General features: G+C 38.9%; 1 pseudogene; it reads left to right on the forward strand.

Moving 5' to 3' along the window:
* Nucleotides 1–1,205: 1,205 nt before the first annotated feature.
* Nucleotides 1,206–2,137, forward strand: LOC133753713 (tRNA selenocysteine 1-associated protein 1-like; annotated as a pseudogene).
* The last annotated feature ends 24,971 nt before the right edge of the window (nt 2,138–27,108 follow it).

Raw genomic sequence — 27,108 nt, forward strand, 5'->3', positions numbered from 1 at the left:
GTCCAAGGACTTGAGCCATCTTCTACTGCTTTCCCAGGCTACAGCAGAGAGCTGGATGGGAAGTGGAGCTGCCGGGACTTGAACAGGCACCCATATGAGATGCTGGCACTGCAGGTGGTGGCTTTACGCGCTACACCACAGCGCTGCCCCAGCTGCCAGCTATTTTCAAGGTGCTATTCTAGACCTTAGGATTACCAGTATGCGTTCTTCCTCCATAACCTCATTTTAAAGTACGCAATTCCCCAATTACCATCTGTACAGTGCAGCTCAACCTAGTACCTGAAGTCCAATTATCTTTTTTTTTAGTTTAAAGTTTTTATTTAATGAATACAATTTTCATAGGTACAACTTTAGGAATATAGTTATTTTCTCCCCATACCCACCCTCCCACCCCACTCTCATCCTGTTACTGGAGAAATTGCAGGGTTCTTGTCTTCGCGCAAGAAAGAACTCAGGCATGAGACAGAGAGTAACTGACTTCCTACCTGACAATCCCACCACTTACTCCCTCTCCCATTGCATTCTTCATTAAGATTCATTTTTAATTAACTTTATATACAGAAGACCAACTCTATGCTAAGTAAAGACCTCAACAGTTTGCACCTCCCCCCCCCCCCACATAACGTACAAAGTACTGCTTGAAAACAAGTTTTGCAGTTGATTCTCATAGTACAACTCATTAAAGACAGAAGTCCTACATGGGAGTAAGTACACAGTGACTTCTGTCCAACAATCTTTAGATTGCATCCAAATTTTCACTGTCATTTATCATCCTCATGTCACTGTTTTTCTCTTCAGTCCATTTAAAATTCATAATCAATATAAGCGCTGATTATGTACATTCTCAACCTTCAAGGACATCACTTTCCTTATCTTCTTTCTTCATCTTATTCATTGGGGAAACACACCCTGCTTAAGTTTGAACTCTTGCCGTATCCCCTCACATTTCGCAATAACACTTATCCTGAGGAAAGCACCAACTGTGCTGACTATTCCCACTGTTAATTGCCAGTCACTATCTCAAGGGGACACACATTGTGATCTGGCAGTGGTATATACACATTCTCTCTCATTTCTCATAGATATTGCCAATAATCCCCTCTTATCGGAGGAGGATACATTCTTAGACTCTCTGTAGATGTCTGGAACGCCGAGCAGCGTGCAAGGGCCTGTGAGGCCAGCAAAGTAGCTGCTCTGGTGTGGCCATGGCCTCCAGCCTGTGGATGGGAGCCCTGCATCCCTACATGGATGAGAACTTCATCTCCAGAGCCTTTGCCACCACGGAGGAGACGTGATGAATGTCAAAATAATTCGCAACCATCTCACTGGGAACCCAGCGGACTACTGCTTTGTGGAGTTTGCAGATTTGGCTATAGTAGAGAAATGCTTGCATAAAATTAATGGAAAATCCCTTCCAGGAGCCACGCATTTACTTAGCTTACAACTGTACCAGCAGGCACACCTGGGCGTATAGAACCATGGAGCAGGCAGTGTTCTTAGTGGTCATCCATGCAACCCTTTTATTTTATACAGGAAAAAAGCTGAGGCTTAGAGAGGGGGTGATGTTTTGGCCAAGGAAAAACCTTTTAAATATTTTAAATTGAGCTATGCAACTTATGGGAAGCAACCAGATAACAGTGCTGAGTATTCACTTTTTGTGGGAGACTTGACCCCAGACGTGGATGATGGCATGCTGTACGAATTCTTCATCAAAGTCTACCCCTCTTGTCGAGGAGGCAAGGTCATTTTAGACCAGATGGGTATGTCTAAGGGCTACAGATTCGTGAAATTCACAGTGACTTGAACAGAAGCAGGCCCTGACAGAGTACCAGGAAACAGTAGGACTGGGGTCTAAAACTGCGCAGCTGAGAGTAGCCGTCCCTAAAGTGAACCGTTTAAAGCCAGTGGAATATAGCCAGATGTACAGCTACAGCTACAACAAGTATTATCAGCAGTACCAGAACTATTATGCCCAGTGGGGCTATGACCAGAACATGGGAAGCTACAGATACAGTTACCCTCAGTATGGCTACACCAGAGCACCATGCTGACATATGAGGAAGTTGGAGATGACACACTGGAAGTATCACTGGCAGCCCCTGAACACACTGGCTTCACAGATCCTGCAGTGATGTAGCCAGGACAAAGGATAAACCAGAATGGACTATGTTCTTTTTTTTTTAATATTGTGAACATTTTTTATCTTTTTGGAAATATGATTTCTAAGATTAAAAAAAGATGTCAGAAACTGTGAACAGTACTAATCCATATATATATATATATATATATATATGGTTTCATATATGTCATATATCATAAATTTTAATTTATGAATTACGCACAGTAAGACATACAATTACTAATAGAACAATTGAAACTATATAGTATAACAAAGTTTGCAGCTTCACTACTCTTGCATTTTGAGGCCCTTATTGCATAAAACAACCAAAAAACTAAAACACACATGATGTGATAACACAACAGTCAACCTGATAACCAAGGAGGCTGCAATGTGACTAAAAGGTAGTAGTTTATACTACATGGAGATGCTGGTCAAAGGGATGACTCAAATCTAGGGCAGGACAACATGGGATTTCATCAAACTATTCACATGGTACACAATTTAAAAATCATAAATTGTTTATTTCTGGAATTTTCTATTTAATATTGTGCATCATGGTTGAGCACAGGCAACTGAAACTATAGGAAGTGAAACTACAGATAAAGGGGGACTATTATACTTCAAACCTTTCCTTTCTCTTCAAGTCCCCAATACTATCCCCCATCATCATCTTTTCATGTTTTTCCTTCTCTTGCTTCCTTGTAAAGAATTTCCTCAACCTCCCAGATAACCACTGTCTCCTTACAGCTGAGCTGGTACATTCTGCATTCTTTCCCCTCTACCAGCATCACCAGTTTTCTTTCCTATTTTTCTTCTTCCCCAAAGTCAGGTAAAAACCCTTGGCACACAATTTTCAGTGCAGTTATTAATTTTTAGCCATTTGTACAGCAAAACACCCCCAAAACTGTGGTCTATGTTTATTGTTTCATTTTTTCTCTTCCCATTCTCTTTGAATTCACTCCTGTCTCTAAACCTGGACCAAATCATTGTATTCTTAGAATTGTGTCCATGAACTACTTAAAATTTTCTCTTTATATTATAAACAAATAAAAAACCTGACCAATTAACCTTGGATTTATAAGTCCTCATCTTACTTTAAATATAAGCAGCATTTAATGTAATTGATTAGTCTTTTATCTTTGGCATGCTTTCAACAGGCTTCCGAAATCTCTCTCCCCATTTACCATAATATCCTCATTCAGTTTAACTGTGTCTTTCTAATCTTCTTAATCTCTACAGTATGGAGTACTCCTGGGCTCAGTTCTTAGAATTTTTTTTTCCCTTGTCTAGTTATACTCACTCTGTTAGTTCACAGACTGTCTCGTGGCTCTTACTGCTATCTACACTCAGTCTAAATATCTATATTAACTCTTTATTCATATTTCTGATGGCCTACTTAACTTTTCTGCTTGAATATCTATTAATATGCAAATGAAAGCTTTCCTTCTCCCATAAGTGTGATCCTTCAACAGTCATTCTCACCTTAATTAATGGTGATAGTATACATACATTGTTCAAGGACAAATATTTTTATATTGTCATTGACTCCCTCTTTCTCTCATTCTCTGACTCCTCCACATCAGAAAATTTTGGTGACTCTTCCTCCTACTTGTATCCGATAATTTCTAAGCACTTTAATTATTATCAATATGAAAGCATAATATAATCTCTGGTCAAATATGTCATAATCTCTCCTCTGCATTTCTCATATCACCAGTACTGCTGTAATATTCTCTTTAAAATTCTTCATGCTTCTACCCTTGTGAAGAACAATGAGAGAAGGGCAAGTATCACACTTTGTGATTATAGACAAAACAGAGATTAGTTGTGATTGACAGAATTAAGAGTCCCCTGAAGTAGGATATAGCATCCCAAGTCAAACACTCAATAAGAGAAAAGCTCTGAGATTCCAATGTTTTATTAAAAGGGCTGGAGGATACGGGGGCGAGAAGAGATAAAGGAATTGATCAAATATCAGCTAAGCTATCACAATAAAGATTCCACATTCCTGAATGTACATTAAAATCTCAATTCAAACTCCAAGTGGCTGAACAGCAGATGAAATCAAATCCTACTTACAACTCCAACCAATCCAGAAAATAAGCATTTCCATTTATGAACTGTGCTTTTATACAAACCTTTCACTTTGCATTAGCTTGCCATTTTAATTGTTAACTAGGGGCCAGCTGCTGTGGCGCAGTGGGTTAATGCCCTGGCCTGCAGTGTCCGCATCCCATATGGGTGCCAGTTCAAGACCTGGCTGCTCCACTTCTGATCCAGCTCTCTGCTATGGCCTGGGAAAGCTGTAGAAGATGGCTCAAGTGTTTGGGCCTCTGCACCCATGTGGGAGACCAGGAAGAAGCTTCTGGCTCCTGGCTTCAGATTGGCGTGGCTCCTGGCTTCAGATCAGTGAAGCTCCAGCAGTTGCGGCCATCTGGGGAGTAAACCAGTGGATGGAAAACTCTCTTTGCCTCTCCTCTCTCTGTGTAACTCTGACTTTCAAATACATAAATAAATAAATCTTTAAAAAATGTTAACTGATATAACTTCAATGTAAACAACTAGGTATTGGGCACAGTGGTTAAGATGCCAATTGGGCTGTGGCTCACTTGGCTAATCACTTGGTAACGCTGGCACCCCGAGTTCTAGTCCTGGTTGGGGCGCCGGTTCTGTCCCGGTTGCTCCTCTTCCACTCCAGCTCTCTTCTGTGGCCCCGGGAAGGCAGTGGAGGATGGCCCAAGTGTTTGGGCCCTGCACCCGCATGGGAGACCAGGAGAAGCACCTGGCTCCTGGCTTCGGATCAGCGCAGCGTGCTGGCCACAGCACACTGGCAGTAGTAGCCATTTGGGGGTGAACCAACGGCAAAAAGGAAGACCTTTCTCTCTGTCTCTCTCTCTCTCACTGTCTAACTCTGCCTGTAAAAAAATGCCAATTGGGATGCTTGCATCCCATATCACAGTGCCTATGCTGAAGTTCCAGCTCCACTTCAAATTCCAGCATCTTGTTAATGCACATCTTGGAAGGCAGCAGGTGATGGTTAAAGTACTTGGGTCCCTACCACTAATATGGGTGAGCTGGACTGAGTTACAGACTCTTGGCTTTTTATTGGCCTAGGATCAGCTGTACTGGGCATTAATGTGGTAAAACAATGGATGGCAGATTTCTCTGTCTGTCTGTATCTCTGCCTTTCGAATAAATACGAAATTAAACAAAAATTTAAAAGAGAAATGAAATGGAAATAAATGGAAAGTAAGAACTAATATGATTAAAATATCCATTTTTATCCAAAATGATTTTCAGGTTCAGTACACTTTTCATCAAAATTTCAATTGCATTTTTCACAGAAATAGAAGAAAAATTGTAAAACTAATATTGAATCACATGAGACCCAGAGGAGCCAAAGTAATCTTGAGAATAATAGAGGTGGTGGCATCACACTACCTGATCTTAAAATCTATTACAAAGTTATACTAATCAGTTATAATAACAGTGTACAGGCATAGAAACACATAGATCAATGGAACAGAATATAGGACCTAGAAATAAATCAATGTACTTGTAGTAAACTACTTTTGATAAAGGTGAAAAGAACACACAATGGGTAAAGATCAATGTCTTTAATAAATGGTTTTGATACAACTAGATATCCAAATGAAGAAAAATAAAATTAGACATGTATCTCACTTCATGTACAAAAAATAACCAAAATGAGCTGAAGACTTAAACACTAGACTTAATACTCCAAAACTACCAGAAGAAAACATGGAAAAAGCTTCTTGACATTGCTTTTGTAAATGACCTCAAAAGCACAGGCAACAAATGGGAATTATATCATCTAAAAACATCTGGAAAGCAGAGGATACAATCAATAGAGTGAAGAGATAACCTACAAAATAGGCTGAAATATTTAAAAAATATATAGTGATTAGGAGTAAATATCCAAAATACATGAAAAATAAAAAAAAAAACCTCAGTAGAGAGGAAACAAATAACATGATTAAAAATGAAGCAATGGACATGAATAGACATCTTAAAAGAAGGCATAGAAATAGCTAATAAGTATAGGAAAAGATGCTAAATATCTTTACTCATCAGGGGAATGATTAGATTTATTTGAAAAAAAGAAAGAGAGAGAGATAGAGAAAGCAAGATCTTCCATCCACTGGTTCACCCCCAAAAGACTGCCATGACCGGGGCCCAGGTCAAAGCTACGAGCTGAGAGCTTTTTTCCCTGTGGCTAGAGGAGCCCAAGCAGTTGGGTCATCTTTTGTTGCTTTCCCAAGCACATTATGATTAGAAGTTGAGCAGCCAGGACTCAAACCTGCGGCCATATGAAATGCCAGTGACAAAGGTGGTAGCTTTATCATAGCCACAGTGCTGTCCTCCTGGGAAATAATAATTAAAACAATGAGATATCCCCTCACACATATTAGAAAGGTTATTTATCAAGAAGGCAAAAGATAAGTGCTCGTGAGGATAAGAAAAGAAGAAGAGATTTAGAAAATTCAGGAGAGAGCGGCAAGATGGTGGAATAGGAAGGGAGCACACTGATAGTACGGGAAGAGACAGTTTAATAAAAGTGAAGATACTGCAGGTTCAAGGAAGAATAGGGGAAGAAACAGCAGAGGAAACTCTTCCGGAACTAGTGATTCACAGTAGACCTGCGTGGAGAGCGTGGGAGCCCAAGTTCGGGACACCAGCAGCAGACTCAACACACCAGCGCTGGAACGCAAGGTGAACCAAACCTCAATAGCCAGAGACACCAGCGGGAAAGTGGAAAGAGGAGACTAGAGGGAACAAGGCTTGAAACTCTGTGGGGGAAAGTTCACCAGGCTAACTAGAAGAGAGAGAGAAGAAAAAAAAAAGTAACCGATACGAACATGAGTTTCTCTCTCTCCGCTCACCTCTCAAAGGCGAGCAAGACAAAGAGCAGGCGCCATTTTGGACATACGTCATAAGCAGGGCGACCTCAGGTCTGCACCGGCCCTGAGCCTAGCAGAAAAACCTGACTCTGGGGGGAGGGGTGAAATAACAGGAGATTAGGATCTAACTTGGCAACCCAGTGGGAGACTGCAGGAGAATTGGAGCCCAAACTGAGGGCAGCAGAGATTCCCTGTGTGGTCCTTGGGAAAGAGCTTCCGATCTCTGGCTACTGTGGGTATATCATTCGCCTGCTAACTACCTCCAATTACGTTCAGCTGTGCGGGATTACTTCCCTTTTGAATAAAAAAAAAAAAAAGAATGAAAGAAAGAGAGATTTACAATGCCTAACCGGGGAGTGTCAGCTTTGGCACACCCTCAACCCTGAGGAACCTAACACAGCTCTCAGGCCACACCCATTTCAAGCCTCTAAGGCTCCATCAAAAGCAGACAGTCCACTTAACACAGCCATAGTATAACAAGAAAAAACACCACAGTGAAGAAACCAAATATCTCCAACATGCCAAACAACAAATGCAAAAACCGAGGTAACAAGACCAAGGAAGACACTATGACGCCCCCAAATGAAAAAGACACCCCAATTCAAGATTATGAAGATGAAGAGATAGAAGAAATGCAAGAAGCGGATCTCAAAAAATTGATAAGAACATTAAGAAGTTCTCAAAAACAAATTCTTGAACTACAGAAATCCTTCATGGATAAGATAGAAAATCTCTCTCGTGAAAATGAAATATTAAGCAGGAATCAAAATGAAATGAAACAACTAGTAGAACAAGAAACGGTGATAGTGACGAGAAATCATAATGAAATGAAGAATTCAATAGATCAAATGACAAACACATTAGAGAGCCTTAAAAACAGAATGGGTGAAGCAGAAGAGAGAATATTGGACTTAGAAGACAGAGAACAGGAAAGGAAACAGGCAAACCAAAGAAAAGAAGAGGAAATAAGAAATCTAAAAAATATTGTTGGGAATCTACAGGACACTATTAACAAACCCAACATTCGGGTTCTAGGAGTTCCTGAAGGCATGGAGAGGGATAAAGGATTAGAAGGCATTTTCAGTGAGATACTAGCAGAAAATTTCCCAGGTTTGGAGAAGGACAGAGGCATCTTAGTACAGGAAGCTTATAGAACCCCTAATAAACATGACCAAAAGAGATCCTCACCACGACATGTTGTAATCAAACTCACCACAGTGAAACATAAAGAAAAGATTCTAAAAGGTGCAAGAGAGAAACGTCAGATTATTCTCAGAGGATCTCCAATTAGACTCACAGCAGACTTCTCATCAGAAACCCTACAAGCTAGAAGGGAATGACGAGACATAGCCCAGGTACTAAGAGAGAAAAACTGCCAGCTCAGAACATTATATCCTGCAAAGCTCTCATTTGTGAATCAAGGTGAAACAAAGACTTTCATAGCAAACAGAAATTGAAAGAATTTGTTGCCACTCATCCTGCCCTGCAAAAGATACTTAAAGATGTGTTATACACAGAAACACAGAAACATGGTCACCAATATGAAAAAAGGTAAAGGAAGGGAACCTCACAGCAAAAGATCACAGGAAGCTCAATTTCTCTTTGACATAGAATTAAAATCTGATTCTCTTTTAAAGCAATGTGTTAAAGTAATCTATTATGTTCTGCTGATGTCTATTCAATTCCAATTGTTCAAATCCAGTTGAATTTTTATTAAGAGCTATGGGTTATTTAAATATGTGCTTATTTTCAAAGATTTGAATAATCACCTTGTAACAATGATCAAATTTGGTCTATGTTATGTCATGATTTTAAGGACAATTATTTCAACCAGATATTTTGGATTTTGAGCCTTCCTGGCATTCTTTTTTTTTTTGACAGGCAGAGTGGACAGTGAGAGAGAGAGAGAGACAGAGAGAAAGGTCTTCCTTTGCTGTTGGTTCACCCTCCAATGGCCGCCACGGCCAGCGCACGGCGTCCAGCGCACCGTGCTGATCCGAGGCCAGGAGCCAGGTGCTTCTCCTGGTCTCCCATGCAGGTGCAGGGCCTGGGGACCTGGGCCATCCTCCACTGCACTCCCGGGCCATGGCAGAGAATTGGTCTGGACAGAGTCCAGTGCCCCGACCGGGACTAGAAACCCGTGTGCCAGCGCCGCAAGGCGGAGCATTAGCCTGTTGAGCCACAGTGCCGGCCTTTCTTGACATTCTTGACAGGCATTCAGAAAATTAAAGTTTCAAACAATCTGGACTCTAAAATTTCCAGTAAATCTTGGACGCTGGTTTTTCCAGTTTGGTCCCAACTGAAAAAATCGAAGGACGTATGTCTCTCATCTTATAGAGACACCAGCTAATCAGGCTATTTGGATTATATTAGAAGTACTATCAAGATGTGACGTGGTACTAAATTTTAAGTTTCTATAATGGAAAATGCTATTAATACAAATGTTTGAGAATTAAAAATTCTAATGATCTTGTGTTACTAGACATGATAGTTATCTTAATGAGAAAGCCCCAGAGGCCTAAAGGGTTAAATACTTGTAAAATCCTACAGGTGCTTTCAAAACTACTGTGAAGTAAGCAAGTGCCTCTTGTAAGTTGATGAGTTTATAATTTTAAACATGGCGACTTAAAGTCTTTTGTCATCCACAGTTATATATGATGTGCTGCTCATAAAACTAAAGCATTGTTGGTTCTGTGTTTAGCTGTCCTGCTATAGGTTCCCATGGACTTTTTCCAGCCACTTCTATTGTATTCAGTACTTTGGGATGGCTCTGTAAACAGATGAAGCCAATAATGTATTAACAGTACCAACTGAGAGAAAGTATGGTTAACTGAGGTTACTAAAAACAAAAAGCAATTCAAATCAATTGGCAATCTACAAAAAGAGTTAAAGATTTTAAAAGCTATTATTAAAATTGCCATATTGGTTTATTATGATATATTATATGTGTGTACATATTGTATGTCCACATGGGAAAATTTTATTAAGAATTTTATTTTAATTGGCTTATAGATAAGATTGTCCATAAATTTAAGCTGCTAAAATCAATCAAAGATACATTTTAATTTGTGTGACCTGAATCTCTGCATCATATATTTTATATTTGTTGGTAGAAAGAAACTAAAAACATTTTAGATGGTTGTGCTTAAGTTTACTGGTTAAACAAACTACACCATGTTAGATATTTTAGAGGTGTTTTCAAACACATGATTCTTAAAATTTATAGAAGGCATTGGACCTTCTGGTAAATGTTTTCTTAAGTTGTTATCTAATGGTTGAAACTGTTTGCTAAGTATTCATGTGATATTGCTATTGTCATCAAGCGATCTAGGACTTGTTCCCTCATTTCTCTATTCTAAGCCCAACTTGTTCTTTCATTTCTCTATTCTTCTCAAGATAGGAAACTAATTCTAATATGAAGGAATCTGTAGGATGCACAATTTAATCTTTAGACCTTATAAAAGAGATGGCTAACATTTTTCTGTAATAGCATAGCCAAAATAAGAGCTTAAATTATAATCTCTTAGCTAGATTTACTTCGCCATCAGTGAAGTATACAGTAAGTAGAAACAACCTCCCTTTCAGACCAAAGGGAAAGAAAGTTTTAAAGTGAGAATATAATTTTCCTCATGGGCATTGTCTACCTTAGAAAAACTACTACAGAACATGCCTGTGACTATAGACTTGTAGTTCAGGCCACCGAAGTTTAGAGATGGGACTTGGGTACTCCCTTGACTTGCATCCTCTGGTCTGCTTTAACACAAACCAGGAGGAAAAGAAAGCTCGGCATCAGAAGCAATGGGTGGCAGGCCTATTAATGGCTGATGTGTACAGTGATCTGCCCTCAAGGAGACCCAACAGGCCAGTCCACTGCAGTGGCTTTCAATGTGGTAAGCCTGGGCTTCAGCAGAAGTCAGCTTGTGAAGAGCCCTGGCAGCTCTGCCAAGAGTTGGATCACTGGAAATGGACCTGCCCTGGAGTCGAAGGATGCCCAGGTCAGAGCCACAGATCTTATTGGCTCTAAGCTGAAAAGCCCTTCACTCAGCCCAGCTTCCAAAATGATCACTGCAGCTGAGGGGATGGCCAAGTATGGTCAGCACCTTTGAAGGCAGAACTGTAAATTTCTTGTTAGAGATGCCACCTGCCTTTACCTGGCCAGCTCTCCTCCCAGGCCAGCCAAGTAACGAAAGTCAACGGAGTGCCATCCCCCAGGAGGTTCACACTTCCCTTCGGATGTACCCCATGGGAAGAGATAGATAGGTCTGGGCCTCTGAACTTACAAGGCCTAAAGCCCAACAGATTATTATCAAGCCCCTTCTGTCAGGTTCTCTTTGCCTCTCAATCAGAAAACTTAATTGTAGCTTAGACAGGACCTTTCTTAGCTCCTCTAATAATGACTCTATCCTTTGTCCTAGACCCTGTCTAGCGTACTTGGGCCTCATTCCTTCGTAATCATAACCTCTACTCTACCACCAATGGCTCTACTCCCAACCTGTGTGTACTGATGGTCCTCTTCCCCACTTAATGCTAGTTAATGCCACTCTTAGGATCATTGGTTACTATCCTCACCCTGTCTTTTATGACCTTGTCTAAATATGATCAGAATCAGCGAACTTGGTAGGCTTCCATAGCCTTGGCAACTTATGACGAGAGCGTAAGGTTGTTACTGGCACCTTAAACTAGAGTGTCAATTTGTTGGGTCAACAACAGGAGTCACTGTGCACTTGCTCCTCATGTGGGATCTCTGTCCTTAATGTGCTGTACATTTTGATTTAATGCTATAACTAGTATTCAAACAGTATGTTTCACTTTGTGTTTCTATGTGGGTGCATACTGTTGAAATCTTTACTTAATATATACTAAATTGATCTTCTGTATATAAAGAATTGAAAATGAATCTTGATGTGAATGCAAGGGGAGAGGGAGTGGGAGAGGGGAGGGTTGTGAGTGGGAGGGAAGTTATGGTTGGTGGAAGCCATTGTATTCCATAAGCTGTACATTGGAAATTTATATTCATTAAATAAAAGTCAAAAAAAATTTAAATAATTAAAAAAAAGAAAAGAAGAAGAAGCCTCTGTACTCTTGATGGGAATGTAAATTAGTAGAGCACTTATGGAAAATGAGTCTCAATGAATTAAAAAGGGAACTACTTTATGACCTAGTGATTCCACTTCCAGGCATATACTCATGCATAAGTAACCATGTTGAAGAGATATCTGCACTTACAGTATATTTAAAAGATATTTGCCAAAGGAAACACTTAACAAAGTGAACAGACAACTGGCAGAATGAGAGAAAATATTTGTAAACTATTCAACTGGTAAATGATTAATATTCAGATTCCATAAAGAGCTCAAGAAATTTAACAACAAATCAAACAATCCATTGAATAAATGACAAAGAACTTGAACAGGCATTTTTCAAAAGAGGAAATCAAATGTCCAACAGACACATGAAAACGTGGTCAGGATCACTAGACATCAGAGAAATGAAAATCAAAAACAAAATCTGGTTTAAAATGGCTCTCAAACAGGAATCTGCACAAAAAAAGTACTGGTGAGAATTTGGGGAATAATATTCCCTAATCCACCGTTGGTGGAAATACAAAATAATACAGCCATTGTGGAAAACAGTATGGAGATTCCTCAGAAAGCTGAAAATATTTCTACCATATGACCCAGCCATCTCATTCCTGGGAATTTACCCAAAGGGAATGAAATCAGCACGTGAAAGTGTGATCCATATCTCCACGTTTATTGCTACTCAGTTCACAATAGATGAGATATGGAATCAACTCAGATGTCCATCAACCAATGACTGGAGAAAGAAAATGTGGTATATATACACTATGGAATACTACTCAGCCATAAAAAAGAATGTAATCCTGTCTTGCAACAAAAAATGGATGCAATTGGAAACCATTATACTTAGTGAAATAAACTATTTCCAAAAAAAAAATAAATGCCATGCTTTCTCTGACCGGTGGTAACTAATAGAGCACAAAAATATAATGCATAATTATTTGCATTGCAATCTGTGTAATATTATTCCTGTGCATAAACTGTTGAGACTGTTGAGAATAAATGGCTTAAAGTCTAAAGGAACTTAATTATTTTATTGTAACCACACAGAAAATATTTAGATGTTACATTATCATTGGTTCTATTTTGTTGAAAGAAATTATGAATGACATGAATGAATAATTGACAACAAACTGTAAAGTAACTAGATATTTGCAGCTCCATGTTCATCATAGCATTATTCACAATAAACCAAGATATGCAATCAAACTAACTATTGGAAGATAAAAGAATCAATAAAATGGGATATTATTCAGGCTTTAAACAGGAAATCTTGTCATCTTGGGCAACATGGATGAACCTGATGGATATTTTACTAAGGGAAATTAGCCAGAGACAGAATGACAATGTATGTTCTCACATATGTGGAATCTACAAAACTCCAACCTGAAGAATCAGAGAGTAAAATGCTTAGGACCAAGGTTACCAAGATTTTCTTGGGGGAATGCAGAGTTATTAGCCAAATGGGTACAAAGTTTCAACAGAAGAAAAGGAAGAAGTTCTTTAGACTTATTGTGCAGCATGGTGCCTATAGGATAATACATTTATAGTTGAAAATCGTTGAGAGTAGATTTCAAATGTTTTCACCACAAGAAGCATGTAAGGTGATGAATATATCATCTTGATCTAGTCATTTCACTATGCATATGTATATCACATTGTATACCAGAAATAGACATTTTTTTCAGTTGAAAAGCTAATTAACAAAAATATTAAAAGTAAAATAAGGATCACTGTAGTACCTACATTGTAGGGTCTTCCTAAGGATTACATCAATTCATATATATGAAGTGGAAGATTAGTGACTAACACATGATAAATTATATACTTATCATGAAATAAAAAATGAAACACCAGTATATTTTAAATAAATACAGCATGAATGGAGCATTTTTGTTCATGCAATAGGATGTTTTGAATAATTTAAATGAATATTCAACAAACCATGTTGTATTTTGTCTAGCATTTTAATAAGAATTTTAAAGAATATATTTACATTTATCTATGAAAACAAATTTTATGAAAAATATTTACTACAATATTAAATTATGTGCCTTATGAGATAAATAAATGCTATTCTGATCCATTAATTCATTCACTTAATGATTATATTTATAATTTTATTTCTGCTACCCTAATGAGAATTGTATGCAACTGATGTTGGTGATTTATACTTTTTCTAGTGTTAATCTCATATAATTTTTAGAAAGGCATAATACTGTTTAAATGGAAAACAACTGCTAAGACTCATTTTACTATATTAAGGGAAGTTGATCAAAAGGTTTGCCATATATTCTTTCCTTCTGTTTTACTATTTATTATCTTCTTAAATAATTTTTAAAATATAAACTATTGATTAATCTATTTCTTCTCATCTGCCCCAGGAGAATATAATCTCTTTAAGAATAGTCCACATGATGTTCTTTTTTCTATTTCAAGCCAAATGCCTTCTACATCGCTTAGAACTTACAAGAAATGTAATAAATAGCTGTTGGGGGATTATATGAATTGATACTTCATTACATACAGAAGATAATAATTTTAAAATTCAGTGGGAACTGGAATAAAATTTTGAATGCCCTAGAAATAATGAATTTAAATCCAATATTAATATGAAGTCAGAACTCTTTGTTTTTTGCCTGCTATATAAGACTCATGCAGACTCTTGTCCCATCTGGAGTATGCATTATAAATTAAAAGAAGTATTTTCAGTGTGGCATCTGTCTTTTCTAAAAGGCTTTATGTTACACACATTTTGTCCATTTTTTCAGGATAGAATTATTTATGCAAAACAAAGTCATAGGACCATTTCAATACATAATATTACAGAAGTTTTCACAAACCACATTTCTAGTATTTTGTTATAACTTTTCTTGCCTAGATACATAGCTTTTGAAAGTTATGATCAATATTTTCAAAAATTTTGGAAGTCTTTTTGAAAACAAATCTTGTTATTCGATTCTTGTACTCAGGGCTGCTTTTCAGCTATACTACTAGAAAAAATCACTTAACAAAACCAGATGATTGTAAGAGAGAGAAATAAACAAAAGAACCACAGTAGACATAGAAAATAATTATTAAAATTGGCATAGAAATTTTGTAGGGGATACCTCAAGCTAGACTTTATCCATGTTCTTCTCTGCACATTTGAAAGAATTCAAAGCCATGTTAATAAAGGAGAGCATGAAAGAAAGATATTTTAAAGGCACTTTTATGCAAGAGTACTGCAAACATGAGGGAGAGTTGCAGTTTATAAAACTATTTAAAGACAAAGAGAAATTACACACTAAGATAGGAGTACAGGACAGCTCAGGATAGAATCAGCTATAATTTACCAGATATATGGTCATCCATTTATAGAATGAAGTTGGTGTCTGAGTTGACACTTAATCAAATATTCAAATAAGGCAAATTTGTGGCAGGGCTTGCATTCAAACCACTTCCAGTCCCCTTTTACGGATAATCCAAAAAGTGTCATGAGGTCTGGTGTATGTGGAGAATGAGGCTCAGGTCCATGTGGAGTTGGTGTGCCAAGCTTAAAACAATGTTTCACATTTCTGGCTGGCATTGGTGTTGAACCGGCAGCTAAAGTTTGTACAAAACAGAGTGGGGTGTTGGCTGTGGCAAGGGTGTGGCTAGCATAATGACAGTTCTCATTTCCTCACTAATTTCATTGCCTAAACCATTAAGACTACTAGCAATGATTACATTAAATGTAAATGGATGGGGCCAGAGCCGTGGCTCACCTGGTTAATCCTCCACCTGCAGTGCCGGCATCCTATAAGGGCATCAGTTCCAATCCCAGTTGCTCCTCTTTCAGTCCAGCTCTCTGCTGTGGCCTGGGAAGGCAGTGAAGGATGGCCCAGGTGCTTGGGCTCCTGCACCCGCATGGGAAACCAGGAAGAGGCACCTGGCTCCTGGCTTCGGATTGGTGTAGCTCCGGCCATAGCGGCCATCTGGGGAGTGAACCAACAGAAGGAAGACTTTTCTCTCTCTCTCTCTCACTGTCTATAACTCTACCTGTCAAATAAAAAAAAATGTATAAAAATATAAATGGATTACATTAAGCAAGCAAATGACATACAGGTCATGCATTGGGTCCTGCAGCATTAGGATTTCTTTTCTGTATAGGGCAATTCCAGTTTCCTTTGTGACATGCACAGTCCGCTTTGTAATTACAGTTATTATACTCATAATCAAATGCTATGGTGATTTCAGCATCATGGGTGATGGCAGACACAGCCTTGATACACAGGTGAATCATCCCATCTGCAGTCATGTGCTGCACCCCTGCATTTGCTGTACATAATCTTCTGATGAACCGAGCTTCATTACTGAAAGTACGGGCATCCACACACATCTCTACACCATTAAATTTTGAGTAGAAGAGCACAAAGGGGTATGATTTTTTTGAAGAAATGCCCATTGACCTCAAATTGTTGTCATAACATGATTTTCCCAAGATATTCTATTATAAGCGTGTCCAAAGCCAAGTCTCTTGCAGCCCTCAAAATCTTCCAATGCTTTTGAACACGAGTGATTCTTCCCAGCTGCAACTATATTTGGGACTGATCACTGTATTATTTCAGGCCAGTTCAGTCTTATTAATAGTGTCTAAAATAGCTGGTTTGCCCACAAACTCCTTGCTAGAATGTGGATGTTGTTCAAGCGGCATTCTGTACATTTGCACTGTATTGATTAGTAAAGCTTCTTTATACTGATCCATCCATAGTCATATCCAATTTTCCCAGCCCTCAGTTGTATTCTCATCTAAATTCTGTGCTTCATGGGAGAATACTTGATTTTATTCATCTTTGGTGTTGCACTGCCCTTTTCTGGACTCTTTTTGTGATTCTTGGGTTTGGTTCTTCAAACAATTAAGGTGACGCTTGCAGGTGTGCACTGTGTTGCTGTATACAACACAGTAGAAGGAGAAAGCTCCTCACCCCAGCTTTGTGTTGCACTGCTATCCTCACCCGATATGTTGTCCTGCACTCACTGATGAGGTCTAATAACATTCCCCCTGCTCATTCCCCTGCACTTGTCACAGCTGAGAAGGAAGCCATCCTGAGAAAGACCACAAGGATGCCAGGTAGGAACAGTCTCTCCTTCAGAGCCTGGGCTGTCTCTACAGCATTCCTCTACAGGTGACAGCAGGCCATTCAGGTCAGAATGAGGGATGATCGCCCGGACAGGGCGAGAAGCAGGAGGTGATGGAGGAGGAGGGCCTCTGTAATTATGATCAGCATAATGCAGTCCTCGACACCCATGTCTCTGAGTGCTCCCATAATTATGAGTGGAATACATGCTCTTCTCGTTAACTCTTGGACTAACTGCCACAGATTCAGGGTCTGACCCAGCAGCCATATCTGAGTAGGATGTATCTGGTGTGGTGACTCCCAGAGGGATGGATTGCAACATTCATGTCACCCAACACAGCAGAGAGTGGAAATCATGGGTCCAATTAATGGAGACTGACCACTCTGAGAGTGGGAGTGAGCCTCAGTCAACATGTTACAGACATGAGGAATTCTTACATAGACCTCTGATAAGAAGTCCCCCCAAATTATCTGTCAGTAGCTCTGAAGAGCTTTATGGGAATTCTCTGCTGCCTCCTGTCTTCCAAGGAGCACCCAGGGCCTAGAAGAACTGCTCTGGGCCCAGGAGAATCCCTACCCTCTCCTGTGGTCTCATTATCGCCTCCTCCACTTCAAGTCCCTTCTGGTTATGCTTCTTGACAATTTAACAGGTTTAAAACTCATAAGCCAAAGAAATTTAGTGAAAATGTAACAAAATTTCAAAACAACAGTAAATCACATGAATTCATTTTAGGAAACAAGTAACCTCAAATGACTAATAATGAAGGTGATTCCTTGTTAATAAAGCTCCCATTTATTAATCACCTATTGTGTGACGGGTACCATACAGACATTCTCTCATTTAATACTAAAAATAATTCTTTCCGGTAGCTATTATACACCAAACACAAATAAGGAACTGAGAAGCATAAAAGTTAATAAGTTGCTCAATGATATACAGCTAAATAAAAGGATACACTTTATTATTTCTCTTTTATAACTAGTAAAATGACACATTATTGATGAGGCCTTCATTATCAGTCTTTTAAAATTTGCATCCCCCACTTCACAATGGGATCTAACATTTCTCCTGATTTATTTTTATCCATAAAATATAAATTACATGAAATATAAATTACAATATTTCTCTCACTTATTAGATTTTTGTCTGCTTCCTTCCTCTAGAAAGTCAATTCCAAGAGAGCAAAGATATTTGTCAATTTATTAACTGCTTAGCCCATGTTAAGAAAAGAGTTGCAGATTGGTGCCTCTTCACACAGGGCACCATAAATGTTAGGAAAAGAGGCACAGAATAGAGAGGAGGCAGTATATGAATCTATAGCCAGACCGAATTTATTAAGAGAAAATAAATTTGAAGAGGTGGGTGACCAACTGCCCCTATGCACATTGAATGAATACATGGCAGAAGGCCCTAACCCACAGGGGCTGAGCCTTTTATATTTTAGGAGGGCCAGGGATGGGGGTGAGCGAAGGGGGTAGCAGGTGGAGGGGAATTCCTGGAACTTGACTTTCAAGTATTCCCAGCAACTAGCCTTTCAGGTGGCTGTGGTGGGGTATGAAGGCAATAGGGTGTGAGACCCAATTGAGATTCAAGGACAATGATGGAGAATGGCTGAGGCTTATGTCTTTGTTCCATCAGCCCAAGCACAGGGAACAGTGCCTAACACATAGAACTTTCTCAATAAATCCTTATTAAATTTGTGGAAAAGGGATCTGTGAGGAAGGAAAATGAGGAGCAGTAGAAATTAGTGTGTGTATTTAACTGCCATCTTTTTATTTGATATTTAGTATCTTCAAGAGTGACAAGGTGAAATTTATTACTCTGAACATTATTATAGAAAAATAAAGAATTATTTTCCTTATTCTGTCCTCTAAACACTTTCTCTATATTTTCAATAAGCTCCCATTACATAGCTAAACAAGTATACTTCTTTATAGTGAATCAGATAGCCTATTTTTTTAAAACAAAACTTGGAAGAGATTAAGGAGGAAAAGTCATTTATTTTCCTTGGTAACCACCAAGTAGTCAGATGGAATAGGAATGCTTCATCTTTTTTTTAGGATACACTGGCAGAGAAACTAATTTTGAGGCAAACGTGATAGAAGGCCACAAGCAGAAGCTGACTATACTCTGGACTACCTAGAAAGCACAAGCACATGCTTCTGGAAAAAGCTAGAATATTTGACTGAAATATAAGGTAAAACAAACCAATTTTCTTAATGGCATGCTGATGCAAAGAAAAAGATTTAGCAAATAAAATAAAGAGCCTGGGACATCCCTGACCCCATTATAATGCTTTTTAGAAAGCACACTAAAAGTTTGCATTGCACATGGGTCTAATAGTGTTAATGAGCTAAAGTGAACTTGGCTTTCGTAATGGCCCATGAAGGAGGTTTCATCAGTAGGCTAGTCAGAAATACACTTCTTTTTTCAGAACTAAATCAGAAGGGCAAAATAAAATAATAGAATTTTATGGACTGAAAAAACAGATTTTGACTCAGTTGGAGATCTTTCCTCTCAGATGAGATAGTTAGGAAAAGAAAAAAAATCAAGTACAAGTGAGGGGTCGCTTTCAGCTCAGAAAATAAACTCTTATTTTCCTGAGGTAGAAAACAAAGGCCAGATAGCTATACAGGGACATTCTGAAGTGGAAAAGAAGAAAGCTAATAGTCATGTCAAAAAGACTTGTCCTAGGGTTGGTGATTGGCCTAGTGGTTAAGATGCCAACCAAATTCTGCCAATTGTGGCACTGAGGAAGCAGTGGATGGGATTTTCCCCTCTCTCTCTTTCTCTCTATCTCTATTTCCCTCCCTGCCCTCTCCTTTGGGAGTAGTTGATGACTTCATTTGCTGAAAGGGCTGTGCCTGTTTTCTGGTGAATAATGTGCAGTGGATAGCATTGCTATGCCTTACTCCCAGGATGTATATATGACTCAAAGAACACATATTGCCTGTGAATATATTTTTAAAAGATTCATATGTATTCCACATGAGAATAATGAGATGCTTATTTAGAAACAACAAAAGAAAAAATTCAACAAATGTATTCTTAATTCAGAGACAGATAGCTCCCAATAACACCGAGTATGTTGTTAGTGTTGTAGCAATAGTATGTGGGATCTGCTCGATTATCTTCCTCATCCCACACCTAGAGTTTCTGTGAGAGAAAGAAGTCATAATGTGAGGCTTCTGGCTCCTACTTGCTGAGGAACTCTTATTCCTGATGTGCTAATTGACACTGCTGAAGGCGGGATAGGATGTACCACCCTGCAATAATATACAAGGCTGGCTGTATAAAGTTTTTGTCCTTCCCTTTCTCTAACTGTGTCATAAGGCATAACAGGGGCTGGTAAACAAGAAGAAAGACTGGTAGGTGCAAGCTACAAATACAATAGCTCTTATCTAGTCTTACACTAAAGATATGTTTGAGAAAACAATGATCCTTCTTTTGTTTCTCAAAACAATCTGCCTCATCCTGCTAAGGTTGAAATCTGTGTTTAAGTAATGTAAGAAAAAATAAAAAGGAAATGGATGCTTTGTGCACAATTTCATGAGGAGGAGAGGAGTAGGCTATTTAAAAACAAATTCAATGAAAGAAATCATAGGTTAAAATAGGTTCTGAAGTCTGCTTTAATTTTGTCCTCTTCATGGTTTTGGAAAAAACAATTGAAGGAGTTTTACAGATTAGTTATACACATAAGAGCATAGCTGTGGAAAGCTAATGTATTAGTCCATTTCCTAAACTCTGTAAACTCTGGTATAAGATACACAACAGCATTTGTCACAATATACACCATATTCTCAGGATTTTTTATGTGCTTTATCCTTCAGATTGATGGTTCCTTGAGGGCAGAGGTTATATAGACTAAGTACTTGATGAATCAAATGGAATTGACAGATGCTGTCATTTGATTATCCATGAGTACGGAAAAATCAAAACATGGTGTCAAGAATGAATCAGTTCATGACAAAGGGCAGTAGTGAAATGGCCAATGAAATGGGATAGTATATGAAAAAACATAGGAAAGAAGTCATTTGTGCAAGGATACTTTGTCTTTATCATACTCTAGATAACAAAGTGCTTGAAATACAAACTTACACAAGACAGATGCAATGCTTGATCTTGCAGAGCAACCAATATAGAATATAAAATAGATATTAAAGAATCCCTTTTTTTTCCTTTGGAAAGAACTTTTCTCTTTTTCATTTTTTTTGTTTTAACTTTTATTTAATGAATATAAATTTCCAGTGTACAGCTTATGGATTACAATGGCTTCCCCCTCCCATAACTTCCCTCCCACCCGCAACCCTCCCCTCTCCCGCTCCCTCTCCCCTTCCATTCACATCAAGATTCATTTTCAATTCTCTTTATATACAGAAGATCAATTTAGTATAAAGATTTCAACAGTTTGCACCCACATAGAAACACAAAGTGAAATATACTGTTTGAGTACTGGTTATAGCATTAAATCAAAATGTACAACACATTAAGGACAGAGATCCCACATGAGGAGCAAGTGCACAGTGGCTCCTGTTGTTGACCCAACAAATTGACACTCTAGTTTATGGCGCCAGTAACCATCCTAGGCTGTCGTCATGAGTTGCCAAGGCTATGGAAGCCTTCCAAGTTTGCCGACTCTGATCATATTTAGACAAGGTCATAAAAGACAGAGTGAGGATAGTAACCAATGATCCTAAGAGTGGCATTTACCAGGTTTGAACAATTATACAGCATTAAGTGGGGAAGAGGACCATCAGTACACACAAGTTGGGAGTAGAGCCATTGGTGGTAGAGTAGAGGTTATGATTACGAAGGAATGAGACCCAAGTGTGCTAGACAGGGCCTAGAACAAAGGACAGAGTCATTATTAGAGGAGCTAAGAAAGGTGCTGTCTAAGCTACAATTAAGTTTTCTGATTGAGAGGCAAATGGAACCTGATAGAAGGGGCTTGATAATAATCTGGTGGGCTTTAGGCCTTGTAAATTAAGAGGCCCAGACCTATCTAGCTCTCCCCATGGGGTACATCCTAAGGGAGGTGTGAACCTCCTAGGGGAAGGCACCCTGTTGACTTTCATTACCTAGCTGGCCTGGGAGGAGAGCTGGCCAGGTAAAGGCAGGGGGCATCTCTAACAAGAAATTTACAGTTCTGCCTGCAATGTTGCTGACCCTGCTTGGCCGTCCCCTCAGCTGCAGTGGTCACTTTGGAAGCTGAGCTGAGTGAAGGGCTTTTCAGCTTAGAGCCAATAAGATCTGTGGCTCTGACCTGGGCATCCTTCGACTCCAGGGCAGGTCCATTTCCAGTGATCCAACTCTTGGCAGAGCTGCCAGGGCTCTTCTCAAGCTGACTTCTGCTGAAGCCCAGGCTTACCACATTGAAAGCCACTGCAGTGGACTGGCCTGTTGGGTCTCCTTGAGGGCAGATCACTGTACAGATCAGCCATTAATAGGCCTGCCACCCATTGCTTCTGATGCCGAGCTTTCTTTTCCTCCTGGTTTGTGTTAAAGCAGACCAGAGGATGCAAGTCAAGGGAGCGCCCAAGTCCCATCTCTAAAGAATCCCTTTTAACAATGATTGTTATGATAAAGAAGAAATTAATTTGGCTCATTTGTTTTAAGCAGAAGGACATAACTCAATACAAGAGTGAGGGCATTTTTCTCAGGAGAGAATTGATAGAATTGAATTGTAGTAAACTAGGTGAAGAGGCCCATCTGATAACAATAAGGAACCAAAAAATATTGTGCAAACCTAAAGATTATGGTTTGGGAATGCATGAGAGATTTAAAAACAAACTCACAAGCAAACAACTGAGAAGTAGCTTGCTTGATAACAAAGACTTGCTGATAGTTGTTAAGTACATGATTATAAACCACTGAAACACCATTTGGTTGCTATCATTAGCTCAAAAAAGACTATTGGTTAATAGTCAAAATCCTAACTGACAGACCTCGTGCAGATGACTTTAACTCTTCCTGTATCAGCTTCTCTATAAAGTAAGGATGTAATAGTGCCTACCTCCTAGATTATGAACATTAAATCTACTACTACATAAAAAACATTTAGAGGAGCCATTGTTGTGGCACAGTGGGTTAAGCTGTCATCTGTAGTGCCTGGACCCCATATGGGTGACAGTTTGAGTCTTGGTTGCTCCATTTTACAACCTACCTCCCTGCTAACGTGCCTGGGAAAGCAGTGGTAAATGGTCCAAGTTCTTGGGCCCCTGCACCTACATGGAAGACTCGGAAGAAGCTCTGAGCTCCTGGCTTCAGCCTGACCTAGCCCCAGCCATTACAGCCATCTGGAGAGTGAACAAGTGGATAGACGATCTCTCCCTGTCTCTCTATATATATAATTCTGACTTTAAATAAATAAATAAATCTTTTTTAAAGAATAAAGCACTTAGAACAGTGCCTGGAGTGTTCTAGATACTGGATACAATTATTTTTATAACTATTATTAGGTATAATGTTAACAGCCAACAGTTGTATTTAAATTAAATTTATAATAACAATAAGGAAGGTTTAAGACCTTGTTTATAGCTAAAAATGTTCATATATTTATATTTTTGTGATTGTTACATTTTTATCTTGTACATAACTTGTATTCAAGGGAAATGAACTCATGCTCACACATATCAAGTAAACAGGGCAACAGAGACTGTCAGCTGTAGGGGCAGTCATTTTATTTATTTATTTATTTATTTATTTATTTATTTATTTGACAGAGTTAGACAGTGAGAGAGAGAGACAGAGTGAAAGGTCTTCCTTCCGTTGGTTCACCTCCCAAATGGCCGCTACGGCCGGTGCTGCGCCAATTCGAAGCCAAGAGCCAGGTGCTTCTTCCTGGTCTCCCATGCAGGTGCAGGGGCCCAAGCATTTGGGCCATCCTCCACTGCCTTCCCGGGCCATAGCAGAGAGCTGGACTGGAAGAGGAACAACCGGGACTAGAACCTGGCGCCCATATGGAATATGGGTTGCCACAGGCAGAGAATAAGCAAGTGAGCCAAGGCACCGGCCCCGTGGGGGGCAGTCATTTTTAAAGATCATTCAAATGACTATGGGCCTAAGAACTAAAAAGGGAGCTAGGAGTGGTGGCATTTAACACAACGGTTTAACTTGGTGCTTGGGATGCCCTCACTCATACTGGAATATTTAGCTGAGTCCTGGCTGCTCTGTTACTGATTCAGCTTCCCACTGATGCACATCCATGGAGGATTCAGATGTTGGTCCATGTACTTGAGCCCCTGCCACCCACTGGCTCATGGTTTTGGCCTGGCCTATCCCTGGCTGTTGCAGGCATTTGGATAATGAACCAGCTGATGGAAGGTCTCTCTCATTCTTGCTCATTCTTCATCTCCTTCCCTCTCTTTTAAATAAATGAAAATAAAAAGAAAAGGGTATGGGAGCATAAATCATAGGAATATGTTATATTTTGATTTAGAAGAAACTAATCCTTTTTTAGTTGCTCAGATAACAGAATAGTTTAATAGGAAATATGCTTATTTCAACCTGTTACCCAAAGGTTCCAGATCTATAAGATCTACTCACCTACTAAAACACTTCTCTGAGTATATCACTCCCCACTTCATACACCTCACTTCAGGAGTGAATCTTACCTACTACTAATTTATACATATTAAAACTCTGTTAATTCTAGGACAAAGAGGAAGAATTGATAATCTCTCAGCCTGAGTTTCTTCCCTTTTTCAGAAATCTTGAGCATGAGATACATTTGGGACTATTATATCTTTATTCATTTGATTATTCTGTGCCAAATACAAAATCATAAAAATGTCAGTAACATAATCATACTACCTTTACTCGATCACATAAAGCTTTCTGTAACTGTCATCACAAATACAGTTCCATATCCTCTTACAATAAAATAATTTTTATTAGATAATTGTCAATATGCTGATATTCACATACTGTCAAAAATCTCAGCAAACTGTTCTCCTCTGATACTTTCAATTATATGAAATCAGATTTTCAACCAACTGAAAGCTACTTATTAAGTAGCTGCTGTATCAACCTGACTAGGCAGATTTTATCTTAATGGAATATTCAATTTACTAGTGCATATTTAACAAAATTCCTACCATATAATAAGCACTGAATAAATGTATGTAAAATTGAGCTAATGCTTGAGTTCAGTTTCAGTAGTTAACCAAGAAGAATGAACATCTGGAAGACATTATATCCAAACTCTAAAACTCTGAAACAATATGGCACACTCAGGACTTGCATATGACCTTGGGAACACACATGTTTTTTTAACACCTCTTATTGTGTGCCATGCTAAATCAAACATTGAGAAATGTTGTACTATATTATAGGAAAGAAAAAAGTAGTATTAGCCAATGAAGATCATGTGACAAAATGCAGATGATTTTGAAAACACAATATTTATTTGGAATTCTTGGGGTGAATTAGTTCTATTTATTCCACTTGGGCAATGTTTCCTAAATATTCTTTGTCAGTACAATTTAGTTATATTGGGAGCAGAGAGGATGCAATTTTTTTAAAAAAATAGCTTATGAGTATGCAACCTTAATATGAGATATTCAATCAATGAGCGAATTTCCTAGTTATTTTAGTTCATTTTTTTTTGACAGGCAGACAGTGAGAGAAAGAGACATAGAGAAAGGTCTTCCTTTTCTGTTGGTTCACCCTCTAATGGCCTCTGTGGCCGGTGCGCTGCGGCCGGCGCACTGCACTGATCCGAAGCCAGGAGCCAGGTGCTTCTCCTGGTCTCCCATGCGGGTGCAGGGCCCAAGGACTTGGGTCATCCTCCACTGCACTCCCGGGCCATAGCAGAGAGCTGGACTGGAAGAGCAGCAACCGGGACAGAATCCGGTGCCCCAACCAGGACTAGAACTGGTGTGCCGGCGACACAGGCAGAGGATTAGCCTATTGAGCCGTGGCGCCGGCCTTGGTTCATTCTAATCTTCAAAATAATCTGTTTTCTCTAAATCTGAAAAAGTCTCAAAACGAGGGTCAGGAAACAGGAACTATCTTATGTGTTAGGCACTTTGGAAAGAAATGGGCCTCTTATGACACATGAAGCAATGGAAAATGAAAGAAGAAATAGGATGAGAAGCTTTGTGTTTTTGCCAGAGACATAGAAAAATGTTTAAGACTATGAAATTTCCACACACATCTGAAGATTAGGATGAAAGAACAGAATCTGGTGAGGTGGGATTCAAGGAGGTACTAGCAAAAGGTTTCAACAAACCTGTTGGTGGCTGCCCCTCTTATCAAATCTGGAAGTTAATGTGGCCATAGCAGTTTATTAGACATGATGAATTGGTATTTGAAATGTCCAAGGAAAACTAAAAGTACAAAAAATAGAAGCCTAACCATTTTGATGACATAATGGAAGAGAAGTCAGTGAACTTGGTAAATTGAACTCCAGAGTTTGGCCATGTAAAAGATGTTTAAATATTTTCTGGATGTGGGGTATTAATACACATAAGTAATAAGTAATCCAAATATCTAACTACATGATCTGATGACAGGAAATTCACTCTAATTTTGAGAAATTAGTACAAATCTGTATGATGGTCTTACAAATATATTTTGCAAAACATCACTAAAATTTTCATTGCTACAGTGGACAAATTAGATGAGGCATTTTTATTTCACTAATTAGTGTGAAAACTATTGAAGTACTTAATATTCCTTATGCAAAGACTGTGGACAAATCTCTAAGAAATGAGAATTTAAAGTTCATTCAAGGCCAAAATAACATGATTCTTACTTCATGTTTTTGTGCTTCACCCCAACTACCTGTTGACTTCTGTTTCCATCCTGGTGGTACTTCTGATTCTAATTGTTTCTTCATTGTGAAAGTGCTCCAGAACCTTAATTTTGACTAAGAAAGACA

The sequence above is a fragment of the Lepus europaeus genome, chromosome X, assembly GCF_033115175.1.
Source record: "Lepus europaeus isolate LE1 chromosome X, mLepTim1.pri, whole genome shotgun sequence".
Lineage (NCBI taxonomy): Eukaryota > Metazoa > Chordata > Mammalia > Lagomorpha > Leporidae > Lepus > Lepus europaeus.